At 46.5% G+C, this 17,689-nt stretch overlaps 1 pseudogene; it reads left to right on the top strand.

The window, feature by feature from the left end:
* LOC129406536 (RAD52 motif-containing protein 1-like) overlaps positions 1–17,689 on the top strand; it is a 43,582-nt pseudogene that overhangs the window by 14,999 nt on the left and 10,894 nt on the right.

The raw sequence follows: 17,689 nt of genomic DNA, 5'->3' as shown, positions 1-17,689 counted from the left end.
CTGATTCTGCTGACCTGGGTTCAATTCCCACTTCCATAAATGGTCCCCCAAGCCCTTCCAGGGATTCAGTGATGTTTGAGCACAAACCTAGGAGTCAGCCTGGAGCATCACTGGGTGTGGCCCCCAAATAAATGAACACAATTCCATCTTCCACTAACATTTTTTTTTAACTTTTTGGGTCACAAGGGCTACTCCTGGCTCTGCACTCAGGAATTACTCCTGTCGGTGCTCAGGGGACCATATAGGGTGCTGAGAATCGAAGCCGGGTCAGCCACGTGCAAGGCAAATGCGCAACCCGCTGTGCTATTGCTCCAGCCCCTGATACTAACATTTTAAAATTACGGATGGGAAGGACCTACTTGCCTTCTTAGTCCATTGCTCCACCAAATAGCTACAGGGAAGCTAAGAAGTCTCGTGGGCACCACAAGCTCCCATGTTGGAGTCACTACTTGAATCAACTCAATTCCCCAGTCTCTGCCCTGCTCTCAGCTCCCACATCATCCGGGTTCCACAAACGCACCTTCACAATGGTGCAGTATCCTGTGGGGTTGGGATTGGGGTGAGGAGGAAGGAAATTGTTTTCTAAGGGTTCAGGCAGAACTAGAGGTCCTTCCCCTATGTCCTTAAATTAGCTCTCTGGTCTCTAATCCCAGGGCTCAATGGCTCCAAGATGAGATACAACAGTTTTCACACACCTTACTCTGAGGAAACCTTTTTGGATAATTTTCAGTCAAGTATTTATAGCAAGTAATACAAAATAAATGACTTAACATTTTTTGGGGCAGTTTTGGGATAGTGGTGGGAAAAGTCAAAGGTGGTGGAAAGGTGTAATGGTGATGAAATTGGTGTTAAATATTGAGTGTAATCAAATTCTGTGAAAAACTCTGAAATAAAAGAAAGAAAATTAGCCCTCTGGGCTCATCAAGAAAGACTTGTGCTGATGGGACACCAAGGAGTTTAAAGGTGGGGACTTGGTGCCTAGCCCTTAGCACTGTGGGCTGGGCCTGGCCACAGTAGATCCACCCCCAGCACGCCCCACCCTCGCACAAGCCCCCTTTGAAAAAGCGGGGGCAGGTTCTGCGCAGGCGCAGTGCCGCCGTGAGTTTGAGTTGCGCAGGCGCAGTGAAGCCGAGGAGGGCTCAGGTGGTACCTTTCACGGTTCCCAACGAGAGTGACAAAACCCTGTTGGTGTGGGAGATGAGCTCTGGCCCCAAATATCCCTTGCATGTGAGCCGGGTCCCCCCGGGAAAGGAGTCTCTCGAGCCCCGACTTCCCGCCGTGGCCCCGCGCCCTGCCCTGTGCCAAGGGAACCGTGGCTGTCAGCTCGCGCAACACTTTCTTGTGCTGCACCTCGGGCCCGTGGCCGTGGCTTGCGACGCAGCTGCAGCCCCGTCTTGCAGAGTGCAGCGTGCTGGGGATGTGGCCCCTCACCTGGGGGCAGGGGACAGGCGGGGAGGGTGGCCTCCTATGCCAGACTGTGCAGTGGGTGACCAAGGCGGCCCTGCAGCATCGTTCTCTGTCCGCAGCCTTCTCCCGCTTCGCCTTCTGCGTGCGGTGAGCGTCTTCCCCAACGCTGTGGCCTCCCCGCCGGGTTTCTACTCCGGGGTCAAGTTTTATTTTGCGCGCGCCGCTCACTCAGCCCAAGGGGCCTATGACCGGCAGCCGCTCTTCCAGTTGTCTCAGCTGAAGGTGGGTCCGCACTCGGCGGGGGCCGGCCCCGTGGGAAGCAGTGCTGGGCGGGGGCACCTTACACTGGCAGCTAGCCGCCCCCACCCACCAGCCTCCCGCTGCCTTGCAGAGTGTCCCCCAGAATCCGGGTAGCACGCAGCCAGTCCCCCAAGGCTGCTGCTGCAGAAACGCCCAGGCTGGTTGCAGTAAGAGACTCGCTGACAGGGTCAGAGCCAGTTCCCAGCCTCCTCTGGGCTTTGATGGGGTCCACGTGTGCGCTTGGCAGTCCTGTTGGCTGGAGGGACTCGTGGCCAGCGTCATCGCTCTGTCTTAAGCCAGCCATTCGCGATGCCCAGCCCCAGTTCCCAGTTCCCACCGAAAACTTTCTTCCCTTTGCGTGCACCCCAGCTCCGCGGTCTCCAGCTCCCAAATTCCGTCTCGCTTGGGCCTCATTTTGGTCCCATTCTTTTGTCTGGCCCATTTCCGTTCTCTTGTGGTTCGTTTCGGTTTTGGTGGAGCGGTGTTGGGTGTGGAGGGGATGGAGGTAAGAACCTAGGGGTCTCCTGCTCCGCTGTTTTCCTGTGCACACCCCCCACCATTTCCCATGCCTCTGAATATATGAGTGAGGATTTTTTCTCTTCAAACCTTTCACTTGATAATTCTCAGCCTTCTCTGATTGGCTCCCTGAACTGGCTTCTCACACCTCATCTTGCTGGTCATTCTCACTCCCCATCCTTTCCTCCTTGCCTGCACCTTCATCGGACATGAAAACACCCCTCCGTGGTGACCATAGACTCTGCTGCTCCTCTGCAGGCTCAACACCTGCTTCAGTCTCTACTCCACCCCCTAGGAGTGAGATCAAGGTCTCTTAGACATTATTTGCTTTGCAGACTATACGCTGCAGCTAACCTATGGCCATCTCACAGTTACATCACAGCTGGTATTAAAAACATTTTTGGCCAGAGTGATAATATGGCCGGGGAGGGCTCTTGGCTTGCACTTGCTCACACTGGCTGGATTCCTGGCACCCCAGATGGTCTCCCAAGACCCACCAGAAATTTTTCTTGAGTGCAGAGCCAGGAATAAGCCTGGGGAATGCCAGGTGTGGCCCCAACCCCCCCTCAAATAAATATAATTTATCCGTTGTAATTAATGAGTGGTACTCCCCTCACCCCTTTCTCTCATTGGCTACTAAGACCATCTTGTAGGAACAGGGATGTGACCCTTGGCAGAGCGTAGACCTTGCATATGTAAAGGCACTGTAGGAGGGAGGAAGATGAGTTTCATAAATGTGGTTTTGAGATTTATTTTTTTTTTGCTTTTTGGGTCACACCCAGCGATGCTCAGGGGTTACTCCTGGCTTTGCACTCAGGAACTACTCCTGGTGGTGCTTGGGGGACCATATGGGATGCCGGGGATCGAACCCGGGTCGGCCGTGTGCAAGGCAAATGCCCTACCCGCTGTGCTATCGCTCCGGCCCCGGTTTTGAGATTTTTATAGCATAAAATTCATTACCAATATAGTGACAAAAGGAACATTCTATAAATCAGTATATAGTTGTGAAGGTGGTACTCTAGTAGATCATCTAATGTAGAGGCTGGGATTACTACCTTCCCTCGGAAAGTTATCCATTTCAATGAGAGGTTCTTTTATATTTTGGATAGCACCCAGAGTTCTTGTCTACTTTTGGCCTCCTGTAAGTACAGAAAAGCAAATTGGATCTTAATGTAAGGTGAAGGAAAGACCCAAGTCATCAGAGAGGTTTCTTCATGGTTACCAGCAAAAAAAAAAAAAAAAAAAAAAACTGTTCCAAAGTTAAGGTGACTACTCTCCAGGGTCTCAGAACCCTTCTGAAGCTTCCTAGTCGACAAAGCTGCCGTCACCACAATGATGGGCTAGTGTGTGGTGCAAACATTCAAGATCAATCGTCATTGCTTCCTCTCTCACCCAGTTGGGGAAACTAATTTTGTTCTCTTTTCTCATTCCTTGATTTATTCTCTCAACCAACAAACTATTGATCCTTTTATGGTAACAAATCTTTCTAGCTTCAGAGAATGAGGAAAGGATACAATATGGATTCTTGAGCACTCAAGGTGCTTATAAACTGGTATAATGATAGGCACATAAAACAAATCAATAATTAATATTGCTTTGCTTTCATTTGTATTTGAATTATTTTTCTTTTTTGTTTGGCAGTGCTCAAGACTGTTTTCTGACTCTGCACTCAGGGATCACTCCTGGCAGGCTTGGCGGCACCATATGGGATGCTGGGGATTGAACCCGGATTGTCCATATGGAAGGCAAAAATGCCTTACCCATTGGACTATCTCTCCAATCTTGCATTTGAATTTTTATAATATGTTCATGTACTACATCCTCGCTGAAAGTTGAACTTGACATTTAAGAACTAATGATGTAAGAAGTCCACAATAATGTATATTTAGAGAACTATTAACAGACATATTTTTTATTTTATAAGGAAGCTCTTATGCAGATGATAGTTACTCATAAAATGTTGTCACAAAAAATAAACTGTACTATTTTCTCTTCTAGCAAGGTTAATAGTTTGGAGAGGGGAGTGCTGCAGATGGAGGTCCTTCTTTGGTAGCATGTCTGTCTTATCTATGCTTCAGGTTATAGTTTCAGACAAAAGTTGCTAGATAGAATCACTGAAGCAATTTACTTCTTTTACTTATATACAATCTTGAAGATCTTCCTGTATCATACATTCATTGACCAGCAGAAGTCAGGGAAATGCTCAGATTAACCAGAGACTATGGAAATAATGCAGAAGAATACCATGGCTTGAAAACAATGAGTATTAGTCCTTACTATGAACTTAATGCCTAAAATGTTTAAGGACCAAAAAATAGGCCAGGAGTTAATGTGCTGACCTTGCTTGCTGCCAACCCAGTTCTATGCCCAGCAGACATATGATTGCCCCAACCACCACCTGGAGTGATCCCAGAGCACAGAGCTAGGAGTAACATTGCTGCTGAGTCACTGTCACTGTCATCCCGTTGCTCATCTACTTGTTCGAGTGGGCACCAGTAAGGTCTCTCATTGAGAAACTTATTGTTACTGTTTTTGGCATATCCAATACGCACGGGTGGCTTGCCAGGCTCTGCCGTGCGGGCTCGATACTCGATAGTCTTGCCGGGCTCTCCGAGAGAGACTGAGGAATCGAACACAGGTCAGCCACATGAAAGGCGAATGCCCAAGCACTGTGCTATTTGTAATAGGACTGCTGCTGAGTAGGGGTCTGAAACAATAGCAACCACCAAAGTTTGTTCGATTTGCTCTTCACAGCCACCTTATGAAACTTGTATTGAGAAGTCTTGGGTTGGCTGAATTAGATCTCTGTGGCAATTTGTTCCTATCGTCGAGTATGTCTCTTACGTCTTTAGGTTTGTCTCAAGCAGACATAAAGCAGTTCAACATCGTGCCCTTGCCCTAAACAGCTCCCAATGCCAGGAACTGGCAAAATACTATTTGGTTTTAATGGATGGTCTAAAAGGATTGTCAGGATAGGAAGTGAAGAGAGAGTTCAAGTGCAGATCCTGTGTGCACCGTGTTCAAGCCCCGGGGTTTTGTCCTGAGAACTGCACGACTCCCCAGCACTGTGGGGTGTGACTGCAGCAGGCCCTGTGGACCAACAGACCTGACAGATTAGAGTTGTCTAAGTGAAAGTGTCTGAGCACCGGTCACACCCCAGCATCAATCAAGATCTCAGTGAATTGACAGTGGTGTCCATATTCTACAACACTAGTGTGCTCTGTATGTGCGTGGCTGGTGTAGTTCATGGAAAGTTTGGCTTAATATTGAAGTCACAGGTTACTTCAACTGTTAGCACAGGTTGCTGGAATTTAGTTTTTATTTAAATTAAACACTTCAAACCTACATTGAGATGTTCAGAAGGACCTTCAATCTAAAATCCTAACAGCTTCAGAATTTTTCTGACCTTGAAGAAAGGGAAAAGGAAGATATTGTGGCACCACTTCAGAAGCAAAGCATGAAGATCTTCTGTGCTTTAGAGGTGGTATTAGAGGTGGTATTGTCATCCTTTGATTGCAAGAGCCCTGGAGTTGGCATAGCTGAGGAGACTTTGGATAAATTGGAAGGTCTCTGTGGGGATTAGAATGGGAGTGTGGGTAAGAATTCATTCTCTCTCTCTCTCTCTCTCTCTCTCTCTCCTTGATCATATTTTCAGATACATCAGAAACAACCCTCTCCTTGCTAAACTGCTACAACTTTATTCAGATGTTTTTAACAATTCTTGTTTAAATCTTAGGTAGTAACGAACAGAATTGTTTATTTGGGGGGATGGGGGAAGAGGAGGTGTTGGGGACACCTGATGATGCTCCTGGCTCAGCACTCAGAAATCACTCCTGGCGGTGCTCAGAGGACTCTGTGGAATGCTGGAGATCAAACCTGGGTTGGCTACGTGCGAGGCAAGTGTCCTACCTGCTGTGATATCACCCTGGCAGAACCTTGAACTTCACAATTTTAGAGCTGTCTTTCTACCAAGGAGTTTAGGGGTATGGGGATGGAAATAGTGTTTCTCCTTTTGGGGGATAACAGTCTTCTTTGTTCCAAAGTAAACTTTCAAGTATGTGTAATCTTCCATTATTCCAGCAAATTCTTCACCTAGATAATGAAAGAAACTAATATAAATGCTTTTTCCTCCAGAATCTATGGCACTTAGACTTAGGGAATTCAGTCAAAGGCAGGGCTGTTAGTGAAAGAACTGGAACAGACTCTGGTAGGTGAATCTTAGGGAGAAAGAAGTTCATCTATGCTACTAACAAACCTTTCTCAAGCTTCTGTTTTTATTTTTAATTTAATTTTATAGAGTAATTCACAATATTTTATCGTATTTAATATTTGAACACCAATCCCACCACCATTCCACCTTCCTTACCACTATATTTTGGATGTTTCCATCCGATCCCGAACCACAGCCCCAAAGCAGAATGAAAGAATTTATTTTGTATTGTTTATTCTGAATCAACTGCTGAAAATGCTCCAAAACTTTCCTTAGAGGAAAATACGTGAAGATTGTTGTATTTAACCCAGGGACCATTAAGCCCTTCAATAAGAGCTTACTGACAGGTTGTTAAAGGCTGCGCCTGCTTATGCTTTTATATATACATATATATGTGTATGTATATATCACTTGTATCACTTGTCATCCCGTTGATCTTCGATTTGCTCAAGCAGGCACCAGTAATATCTGCATTCTTCCCTGTCGAGTGCTAGTGTAGCCCAATGATATCTTCTTGCTCCAGGAACACGAAGAGCTCAAACTGTTCATTCAGGGTTTTGACAAAGAAGTGTGACCATCTCGTTGGTGGACGGCCACTCGGTCTTTTGTTCTGTGGAATCCAGTCGGTAACAGCTCTAGTCCAGCGGTTGTCTCTGAATTGCATTACATGTCTGGCCCATCTGATTTTTGACGCCTTGGCAAATGAGACAGCGTCCCTGATTCTTAACCTTCGATGGAGGTCTCAACTCCAGATTCCTTCTTTCACTTGAGTGAAACGTGATACTCCAAGCATAGCTCTTTCAGTTCCTCTTTGGGATACCTGAATAGCCTTCTCATCCTGTTTTCGTAGGGCGCAGGTCTCTGAGGCCTATATTAGTGCAGGAAGAATGGTGGAGTCGAAAGATGTACCGTGGAGGTTCTTTGTCCTCTTAACCACTTCCTCGAAGCTCTTGAAAGCATTCCATGCTGCTCTCTTCCTCCTGCGCAGTTCTGGCACCAAGTAGTTCCTCATGTTGAGTTCTTGACCCAGGTACACATAACTGCTGCATTCGGAGATGTACGTTCCATTGAGAGCAAATGGAACGCCAGGGACTAGTTCGTTTTTCATGAACATTGTTTTGCTGAGATTCAGCTGCAGTCTGACCTTTCACACTCACAGTTGAAGTCGCCAGCACTTGTGCTGCTTGGCTAATGTTTGGTGTTATGAGAACGATGCCACCAGCAAAGTGGAGGTGGTGTCATTGCCAACCGTCTATCTTCACTCCCATTCCTTCCCTTCCCATTCCAATAGTCGCATGATATTCTCGAGGGATATATATATATATATATATATATATATATATATATATATATATATTCCTCTAAGTTTGGTTGCTTTCTATTTTAAACCCCATCAAATGTGGAGTGCTACTTTTGGAATATTAGCGGTGTGAGGTATGTCAAGTTCCTGGTTTGTAGTAGAGTAGTCTATAGGTGTCTATCTTCCACTTGCCCGTTTGAAATATATAATCATTGTGAACTCTGTGCCATGACCTTGACTAATTTCTCCCTTCTAGTTGACCTATTCAGGAATGTCCAGAATAGATCAGACAGCAAAAATGTATGGTAATAGCCCTGACAGAATATACCTACCACAGAGCCGTCAAGACATAGACCTGTGTGGTGCCTTCCCTTACTAAGAGCATGATGTAGTTCTCTTTTTATCTTATTTTCATTTATTTTTATTTTTTGCTATGTTGGGTCACACCCAGCAATACTTAGAGGTTACTCACGGCTCTGCACTCAGAAATTACTCTTGGCGGTGCTGGGGGGACCAAATCGAATGCCACGGGTCTAACCTGGATCAGGCGTGTACAAGGCAAACGCCCTATACTGGCTCCAGCCCCAGTTCTCTCTTTAGACTTCATAAAAATCAGTTATACAGATTGGCACTGTAGATCTATTTGTTTTAGTCAGATTTTGCACCACTGTCATCCTTTTGAAAAAGAAGATAACTCAGAAGTTTACTATTCAAAAAGTTGTGTCAGATGCATGTCAGAAATTTCTCATTGTGGTCTTAGGTAAGACTTTTTATGGTTGAAGTTCTGCAGTTTTCTTATTTGAAGAGCAAATAAATTCTTTTTGAGAAGTCAATTATATTGAAAATAATGGAAATATAAGTACTTCCTATTCTTTTATTCACTAGATGCTCTGCAGGAGTAGTTTCAAGTTTGTTCTTTGTGGAATCTGTGAAAAAATAATTATAGCAAATATTACCCCAAATGTATAAATGTCGAATGGTTTAGATTGTGGAGAATATTTGATCCAATTCTTCTTTCTCAATTGCTTGTCAATAAAGCAGAATAATATAGTGATTATAAACTAGCTCTCTCCATATTTTTCCTTTTTTCTTTCTTAGGCCACACCTGCTGATGTTTAGGGCTTGTTCCTGGCTCTGTGGTCAGGGACCAGTGCTAGGAGGACTCAGGGAACCCATAGTGTGCCAGGGACTGAACCTGTGTTGGCTGCATGCAGGGCAAATGTCCTACCCACTGTAATAACACTCTGGCCCCTCTGTCAAATTTTCAAAAGGCAACTGTAGGTCTTACAGGTATGCGTTGGTATTGCTAAGCTGTATTTTTCTGAAAAAAAAAATAGACAGTAATTTAGCTTACCTTATGGGCAATATTGTAAAAGTCGAATACTTAAAACATACCTAGAATTTAGTAATAGACAAAATATTCCAATTATTGCTATTATTTTCCTACTGGAGAGAAAACATAACTGGAATCAGTTCAGGGTCGGTTTTCAGCACTGACATACTGAGTGGTTTTGATTCTATGTAACAAGCAAGTATGTAATGTGAACCTTCACCATGATTCAGCTGGAGCCAGAAAGACAGCTGAGAGGCCTAGTGCACATGCCGTGCATGTAGAAGGCCAAGGTTGGGTTCCTGGCAACACCTGAGTGTCCAGGAGCAACCCCCAAGTACCCAGCTCGGGAGAAGACTCTAAACTGCTGGGTGTGGCCCCCAACAGCAACAAACAAATAATGGTCATGCTATTTAAGATTTTTACATTTTCTCCTCTTATGGAATTTTATAGTGCTATATTACCGGTTGTGGCCAAAGGAAATGGAATAATCAGTAGAGAATCCACAAACAGAATCACTCTCCTTCCTCTATAGCCCTGCAGTCTTAGAGAGAGAAATTTTAAGTTGTAAGAGACCTTATATAGTTACATGAGTAGGCCCTGGGTTTGCTTCAGCCTTGCAGTCTGGGCAATCCTTCTAGTAAAAGTGACTCTTTGGTCATCTAGTAAAATTTCTATCAACTATAAGAACCTTTAAGAACTAATGGGGGCTTAGAGAAGATGGTATAGGAGCCAAGGCACCTGCCTTGCATATCCCTGCCATGGCATATGTTCCCCTCTAACACCACCAGGGAGCACAGAGCCAGCAGTAGCCCCTGAGTACCAGAGGATATGATCCCCACACCCAAAATATTGAGAAATAAAAGAAGCAGTGGGTTGGAGAGATAGCTCAGCAGACTGAGCACATTCTTGGCATGCAGGAAGCATAGTTTCAGTTTCAACTCAGCATGGCATTGCCAGGAATGACTCCCAAGTATTAAGTGGGTGTAATTCCTGGGCATCATTGAGTCTATCCCCAAAACAGAGAAACAAAAAGAACCAAACTTAATGGTTGCATTGAAAAGGAAAATGCTCTTATTTTTGCTTTCAAAACAAAATTATTGGGGTCAATGTAGCGATAGCACAACGGGCAGGGCGTTTGCCTTGCACTCGGCCACCTAGATTAGATTTCCAGCATCCCGTATGGTTCCCCAAGCACTGCCAGGAGTAATTCCTGAGTGCATGAGACAGGATAACCCCTGTGCATCTCTGGTGGTGACTGAAAAAAGCAAAAAATAAATAAATAAATAAATAAAATTATTGGATGTATAAAGGAAGTACACACACAATATCATAGTTTATTACCTTCAGAGAAAGATTATTTTAGAAAATAATTTCGAATTGATCCTCGTTAACTTTATTTCAGAAAGTGATAAAATAGCTGTGGAATATAGGCCTTTTGAGTCGCTCACTGATGCCAGAACTGAAGGACTCAATCTTTTCAACTATTGACCTAGTTTTGAAAAATAACTTTTAAAATAGTTTATCAAACCAATGAAGAAAACGTCAAACACCTACAATTGGGTCTTAACAAGACTAGCTCAGGAGCCTGAGACCTAGTCCATCAGGCTGCTGCATGGACTGTGGTGAGGGAGACCTGGGTTTGATACCTGCCAGTGCATGGCCTCCGGAGCACTGCCAGGTGCAACCTCAAACACCTCCAGGTGTGGCCCCTAACAAAAAAAAAAAAGTCCACCTTAAAATGAAACATGAGAAGACATTTAGTACTAATGCCAAAGAATTCAGAAAACTAACACCCATCCCTAAATGAGGCCACTTTTGGAACCAACTCCATTCAAAGCTCTCTACTCAACTAGACACTGGGAGGAAGCCCCTTCTCACGAAATTTATATTCTAGTAGTGTGCAATAATAAGAATTGAAATCGATTAGAAGAAGGACTGTGAACAAAGTGGGTGCTAGTCACAGTATTGTAAGAGAGCTTTGTTACATGCTGACGTTAATGTCTTCAGTGGTCTCTCCAGGAGTGCTAGAAGGGCGGGCAGCCCTCTAGAAAGGGGCTTGCTACTTTTTCTCTATGAATTAATGTTGAGCTCCATGCAAGACAGGGGGATTTGCCCCAGGCTGGTATAAAGGAGTGTATACAGCTGTTCATTCAGTTTAAGAGCCCTCCTTCAGAAAATATTGGGAACATTTGGGAACCTGCATCAATCTTAACTAGTGTTCCTTTTGCAGGTCAGCCTACTTGAAAGCAGGATGGCCAACAGGAGGAAGAATGTGTCTCGGATTTCAGTAGTGAGGAGGAAGCACCAAGACCACCACAACTGGACTAGTACTGTTGAATTCGGCAGCGTTCCCAGCCCTAGGACATGCTGTTCCTTCCCCCACCCCCACCCTGGGGATCAGCCCATAGTAGTCTTCAGTCCCAGTCCTGTTTGGCTGGCAGGGGTGGGAGGGGAGTCTGGGGACAGGGGCGGGGGGGAAGAGGACCCGATTGGACATTTTAGGTGCCTTCATGGAAAGAAGGAAAGCCTGGGTCATGCTGGTTATGTTTAGCCAGCCCTGACCCAATAAAGGCAGCTTAAAGGCAGCATAAAAGTGCTGTGGGGGAGGTGTGTGTGAGCTGCAATAATGGTGCTGCCATAACGGTGCTGCCATTACAGCTCGCTACCCTCAGGGGGGCTGTGCCCCACTGGCCTGAATCGCTGCACCTCCAAGCCTCAGCATGTCACATCATCACTGCTACTCTAGGCCCTATGTGTCCTCACGTGGCGACCAATGTGGCTGCTGGTGCAGGGAGCTCAGCCCCTGGAGTTGGTGCTGCACCCAGTATAGCTGCCTTCCCAGTTACCCCAGGGTCTCCCAAGCCCTGGCCTTCACATTCCCCTGATCTTCCACCTGATTCGCCCCTTGCCTTTCAACCCCGGCCAACCCAAGGGACTTTGAGTACCTGTTTTCCTAGACTGCTACCTGCCTTTTGTTCCATTTAAGATGTTCTCTAAGACATTAGTTCGACCCTTGGTGAGGGATAAGGATTCAAGTAAAGAGTTGCCTTCTGGGTCTGATCGATTGCCCTCTGGGTCCCGTACCTTTACTACTGGCCACCGTCACAATCCAGGCCGCTTTCTGGACACTCGGGCCCGGACCCAGCATTACACACGAGTGAAGCCCCACAGAAATGGGGGACTTCACTCATAAAGCAGAACTTTGTGACCTTGGACTCCAGTTTCATGGGACTGTGAAACAGAGATCCTCTGGCTGCTTCCACAGCTGCATTTCAGGATCTCCCAAGGAATCGAAACCTTCTTTAGTTCAGGACTCAAATTGGCTGTCAAGTACCCTGAAGAGGGTGATACTGCTTCAGTCCTGCCAGAAACCCTAGTTCAGCCTACATTGGCTGCTGAGGAAAGGGGGTCTTCAGTGCCTCAGGAGGTGGAAGCTCGGCCTTCAGTCAGGTCTGGAACTTGTAGCGCAGTCTTTACTGCATCATCAGGAAAATGAACTGTCTCCAGTCCAGAAAGAAGCCCATCTTTCAAATATATCTACTGTCACCATCAAACCTGCCTACCTGCAGATTACCAGAACTCCAAGGGTCATCAATGAGGGTGAAACTTCAACCCAGCCAGAAACTCTAAATCTCACACTGCAGAGAGCCTTGAAGAGAATGAACAATCTCTAACCCAAGCAGAAGCCCAGTTTCAGTCTCTAGAGAGCCTAAAGGGTGACTGTGCCATACAGCAGGAGGCAGTGGCTCAAGCTCCAGAGATCCCTGAGGTGACTGAATCTTCAGTCTGCAGGAATCCCTAGCTCAGCCTCCTGAATCCTCTATGGAGTTGGAAGCTCAACCATTCCTGCATCCTGAGGAAAATGTTCTATCTCTAAGTCAGAATGAAGCTCCACACTTAAACCTGCCTCGTGTCACTGCTAAAGCTTTGAGTGTGACATTTGTTATATTTTCAGAAGTCAGTTATGAGGTTGAACCCTCTCCAGTGCCACAGGAGGCCCTGGATCAGCTTTCTGAGCCATCTGAGGAATCAGTCCCTCAAGCACTTCTGCATCCTGAAGGAAATATTCCATCTCCAAGTCAGAATGAAGCTCCAAGCTTAAATTTGCCTCATCTTACTGTGACAGTAACCATAGCTACAGAGGTCAGATCGGACGAGCCTCATGCATAAAGGGACCGGCAGTGGAAGCCAGGTGTGCGGGGCCCAGTGCTGAGATCTCCAGACCTGCTCGGTTTGGGACTGGGCCTTCTCCACCCAGACCCTCACTTTCCGTAGCTTGGCAGCCACACCCAAAAACTCCCCCCAGTGTCGTGTAATCCCACCAACAGCCAACATCCAGAGACTATAAGACCAAGTTCCCGGAAGAGAATGATGCAGAGTCTCTTGCCCCGTGCCTGGCTGTCTTCACCGGGGCCCCTCTGAGGGGACCGGTTGCCTTTGCCTTTGCCTTTGCCCCAAGCGGAGCTTTGACAGTTGAAGATCTCCAGAACACAGCCACAGCCATGCTCAAGGCTACTCTCCACACATTTGGACGAGCCTCTAGCATGAAGGGACTGGCAGAGGAAGCCAGGTGTGCGGGTGCCCGCTCGAGTAAATCAAAGAACAACGGGATGACAGTGATACTGTGATACAGACATCTATAATGAGGTTGAACCTTCTTCAGTCCTGCAGGAGCCCAGGCTGAGACTCTTGAGCCATCTGAGGAATCTGTCCCTCAACCGTTTCTGCATTCTGATGAAAATGTTCCATCTCCAAGTCAGAATGAAGCTCTAAGCTTAAATTTGCCCCGTGCCACTGCTAAACCAATGGGTGTGACATTTTCCATATCTACTGAGTTTTGTAATGAGGATGAACCTTCATTCCAGTAGGAGGTGTAGGCTCAACCTCCTGAGCCACGTGAGGAATCTGTCACTCAGCCATTTCTGCATTTCTGCATTCTGAAGAAAATGTTCCATTTCCCAGTCAAAGTCTCCATCTTCACATGAAAACGTGCACAGTGTCACTGCTAAATAAAAACAAACAGTGGGCATACTATTTAAGATTTCTATATTTTCTCCTCTAATAGAATTTTTTAGTGCTATGAATATTACTGGTGTGCCCGAAGGAAACTGAAAATCAGTAGAGAATCCACAAACAGAATTGCTCTCCTTACTCTATAGCCCTGCAGTCTTAGAGACAGAAATTTTAAGTTGTCCGAGACCTTATTTACTTACATGAGTAGGTCCTGGGTTGACTTCAGCCTTCCAGTCTGGGCAAGTATTTTAGTAAAAGTGACTCTTTGGTCATCTGGTAGAATTTCTATCAACTAAAATAACATTTAAGAACCAATGGGGGGTGCTGGAGGTAGGGGGGGTGCAGCAGGTAGGGCGTTTGCCTTGTATGCAGCAGACCTGGGTTTGAATCCCAGCATCCCATATGGTCCCCTGAACACCCCAGAGTAATTCCTGAGTGCAGAGCCAGGAGTAACTCCTGTGCATGGCCGAGTGTGACCCAAAAAGAAAAGAAAAAAAAAACCTTTGGGGACTTAAGGAGATGGTACCGCAGCTGAGTCATCTGCCTTGCATGTCCCTGGCACGGCATATGGTCCTCTCTAGCACCACTAGGGTTCACAGAGCCAGCAAAAGCCCCTGAGTATCAGAGAATATGATCCCCACACCCAAATTATAAAGAAATAAAAGCAGCAGTGGATTGGCGAATTAGCTCAACAGACTGAGCACATTCTTGGCATGCAGGAAGCAGTTTCAGTTCCAGTTCAGCACGGCATTGCCAGGAGTGACTCCAAGTACGAAGTGGGTGTAATTCCTGAGCACCATTGAGTCTGGCCCCAAAACAGAGAAACAAAAAGAACCATACTTAATGTCTGCATTGAAAAGGAAAATGCTCTTATTTTATGCTTTAAAAACAAAATTTTGGAGGGTTTTAGCGATAGACAGTGGGCAGGGCATTTGCCTTGCATACGGTGACCTGCGTTCAATTACCAGCATCCTGTATGGTCCCCCAAGCACTGCCACAAGTAATTCCTGAGTGCAGAGCCAGGAGGAACCCCTGAGTATCACTGACAGAGACCCCCAAAGCAAAAATAAACAAACAAAAAATAAGTTCTGGCCATTTCAAAAGCCCCAAGAGAGTGACCATAAATAAGTAGGGGAAGGAGTTGAGTCTGCTGTCATTAACTGCTGTGGCACTTGGAGAGTCCATGACGAGAACAACAGGTTTGGTTGTGATTTACTTAAATACCCATCCCTGCTTGAGGATGATGATTTTTGCAGCTCTTCAGGGATTGATTTCCAGCTCTTCAGGAACTTCGGGATCTGATTATTCTGGGGGCACGAGGAGAGGCTCCCATCCTCCCATGCCATTCAGTCCTCTCGGACCTCATCTCCACCTGGGGAGGGATTCCAGCTCCAGTTCTGCATTTTCTGCCAATGGCCTTATTGGTTAGATGAACGTTGACCTCTTTTTTTTGGCTTTAATTCTCAAGCCCATCGCTGGACTTATTCATATATGCATTTTAATATGAGAAAATGAAATTTTTTTAGGATATGCCAAGAGGCTCTTTAGAAAATAAACTTTCTAGGTGGTTTGAGGCAGAGGAGGCATTCACTGCGTTCACGTGGGGCTTCTGTCACCATGCCATCCTGCAATGACTCCTATGGTTCCTCTTCAGTCTCCTGTAATGCCAGCATCTCCTGGGATCTGAAGGACTGTTGTGTAAGGGGGCCTGCGGAGCCCTGATGGACTGTCGTGCTGAGAGGTGCTGTGAAGACCTGATGGACTGTCGTGACTGGGGTTCTGTGGTGCGGGGGCACCCTGTGGAGGCTTGCTGGTCTGTTGTGCCAGGGGGACAAGTGGTGGCAGGGGGCGCCTTGGTACCTGTGTCTCCTGTGCTCCCTGGCTCTCCTCTGCTGTCTTGGTCTCCTTAGCTGCATTCTCAGGAAGTTCTGCGCCCTTCACTACTCCGAGCTCCCTGAGCTCCCTGCAACAAGAATAAGGTCGCTCTCGAAAGGGACATCCCTCCTCTGCATCGCTTCCTGACTTCAGGCAGAAATTGGAACTGTCCCCATCATTTACTCTGTGTCTTTGTTGAAAATTTTGTCCTTGTCAGAGGAATCCTTGTCCTGAAGCTTCTGTGCCATGTTTTTCTTATGTGCCATGTTTTTCTTACTGAGCGGCCGATACATGTCCCTCAGCCACAGGGGCCGCCTTTGCCAGAAAAAGCCCTCCTGGAAAAGGCAAGGGGAGCTCGTGATCCTGTACCCCAGCCCACTCTTGTACTGCCTCAGTGTCCCCTCTTCCCCTTGCTTACCTGAGGCTTGTGTTCCACTGAACTTCTCCAAGGAAGCAATAATCCAAAGAAGGTCCTTGGAGGAAAACACGGACACACATCATTCGTCATTCACCCATTTCCCATGCTTCTATGATGGAGGTCTCTGTTCTTGTTAGGATAACTACATGGGTACCTCGGTCTGGAGCCATGATGAGTCCAACCACTATGACCTGATACCTTGACAAAGTTTCCATGCATACTTGCAGCGGTTTTTAGAAATTTGTCGGGTCCATCCAAAGGGACCCCATAGTCTCTTGAGAGACATTTATATGCAGCCTGGCTTAGAAAACAGGCAGGATATTTAGTTCTGCTCACCACGGTGGCCCCAGCAAATGCCCTGTGCAGTGAATAAACTGCCCACCACACTGAGAGAAGGCACTAGAGTCTCCAGAAGCCTTTCCACTGGTTGCCTCTGGATTTAGTTCCTCGGGCACCCTTTACTGGAAGTTGGGGTTGGGGAGATGATTCTATCCTCATAGCTGCTTTATTCCAGATGCTGAACCAGAGTAAATGCCTATGTGCAATTTGCCAAATCTTTTAGCCCACTAGCTTCCATCCTGCAGGCAATCACATCATTGTTGGGGATGAGGGATTACAGCTGCTGGATGAGTTGAATCTCCAGTTGGTCTCCGAGGTGTGGTTTTTGTGTGGCAGAGAAGATGTCCCTGGTCACGTTGTGATATTCCCACTGCATCTCCTTGGACTGTTTGACAGTTGGCATGATGTTGTCCGCCATCGCGGCTTCCTTCTCATGGGTGGTTCCATTGCTACTGACAGTTTTCTCTGGCAGCGCAATGCCTCTGGTGTTCCCCCCATTTGCAGCATGCGTGCTTTCTGCAGTCTTCTTTTCTGTAGACTAGTGCGAAAGAAGAAATTATTGCAGGAAAGCTTTGTCCTGATCTCTCCAAGACAGACTCCTCTCGTGGCGGGGAGTTGATGAGGCTCTTCACTGCAGCGGAAGGAGGCCGCTTGCTGAGCACCGGCCTCTCGGGTGCTGATAACTTTATCTCCATATTCATTCTGCCTTTGGGCATTCTGCAGCCCACCAGTGAGTAAGGTTTATGAAAATGTTGACACGGGGCTAAGAAACTATGTTTCGAACTCGAGGGTTCGAGTCTTCCAATATAAGGTGTTTTTCTGGTCTTTCGATTTGTTTTTCATTACAGATGGGATTTTGTAAGAAGTGGCTGTCGACACTCAAGCTTCGGGGGTGTGGTGACCACCGCTTTGTGCTCCTGGATGAAGGACGACGACTCAAGGAGTTTTCCACTAATTTCCTGGGCTTTCCCACCAAGG

The sequence above is a fragment of the Sorex araneus genome, chromosome 7 (genome assembly GCF_027595985.1).
Source record: "Sorex araneus isolate mSorAra2 chromosome 7, mSorAra2.pri, whole genome shotgun sequence".
Classification (NCBI taxonomy): Eukaryota; Metazoa; Chordata; class Mammalia; order Eulipotyphla; family Soricidae; genus Sorex; species Sorex araneus.
The sequence above is the reverse complement of the archived record's forward strand: the minus strand, read 5'-3'. Positions and strand labels throughout refer to the sequence as shown.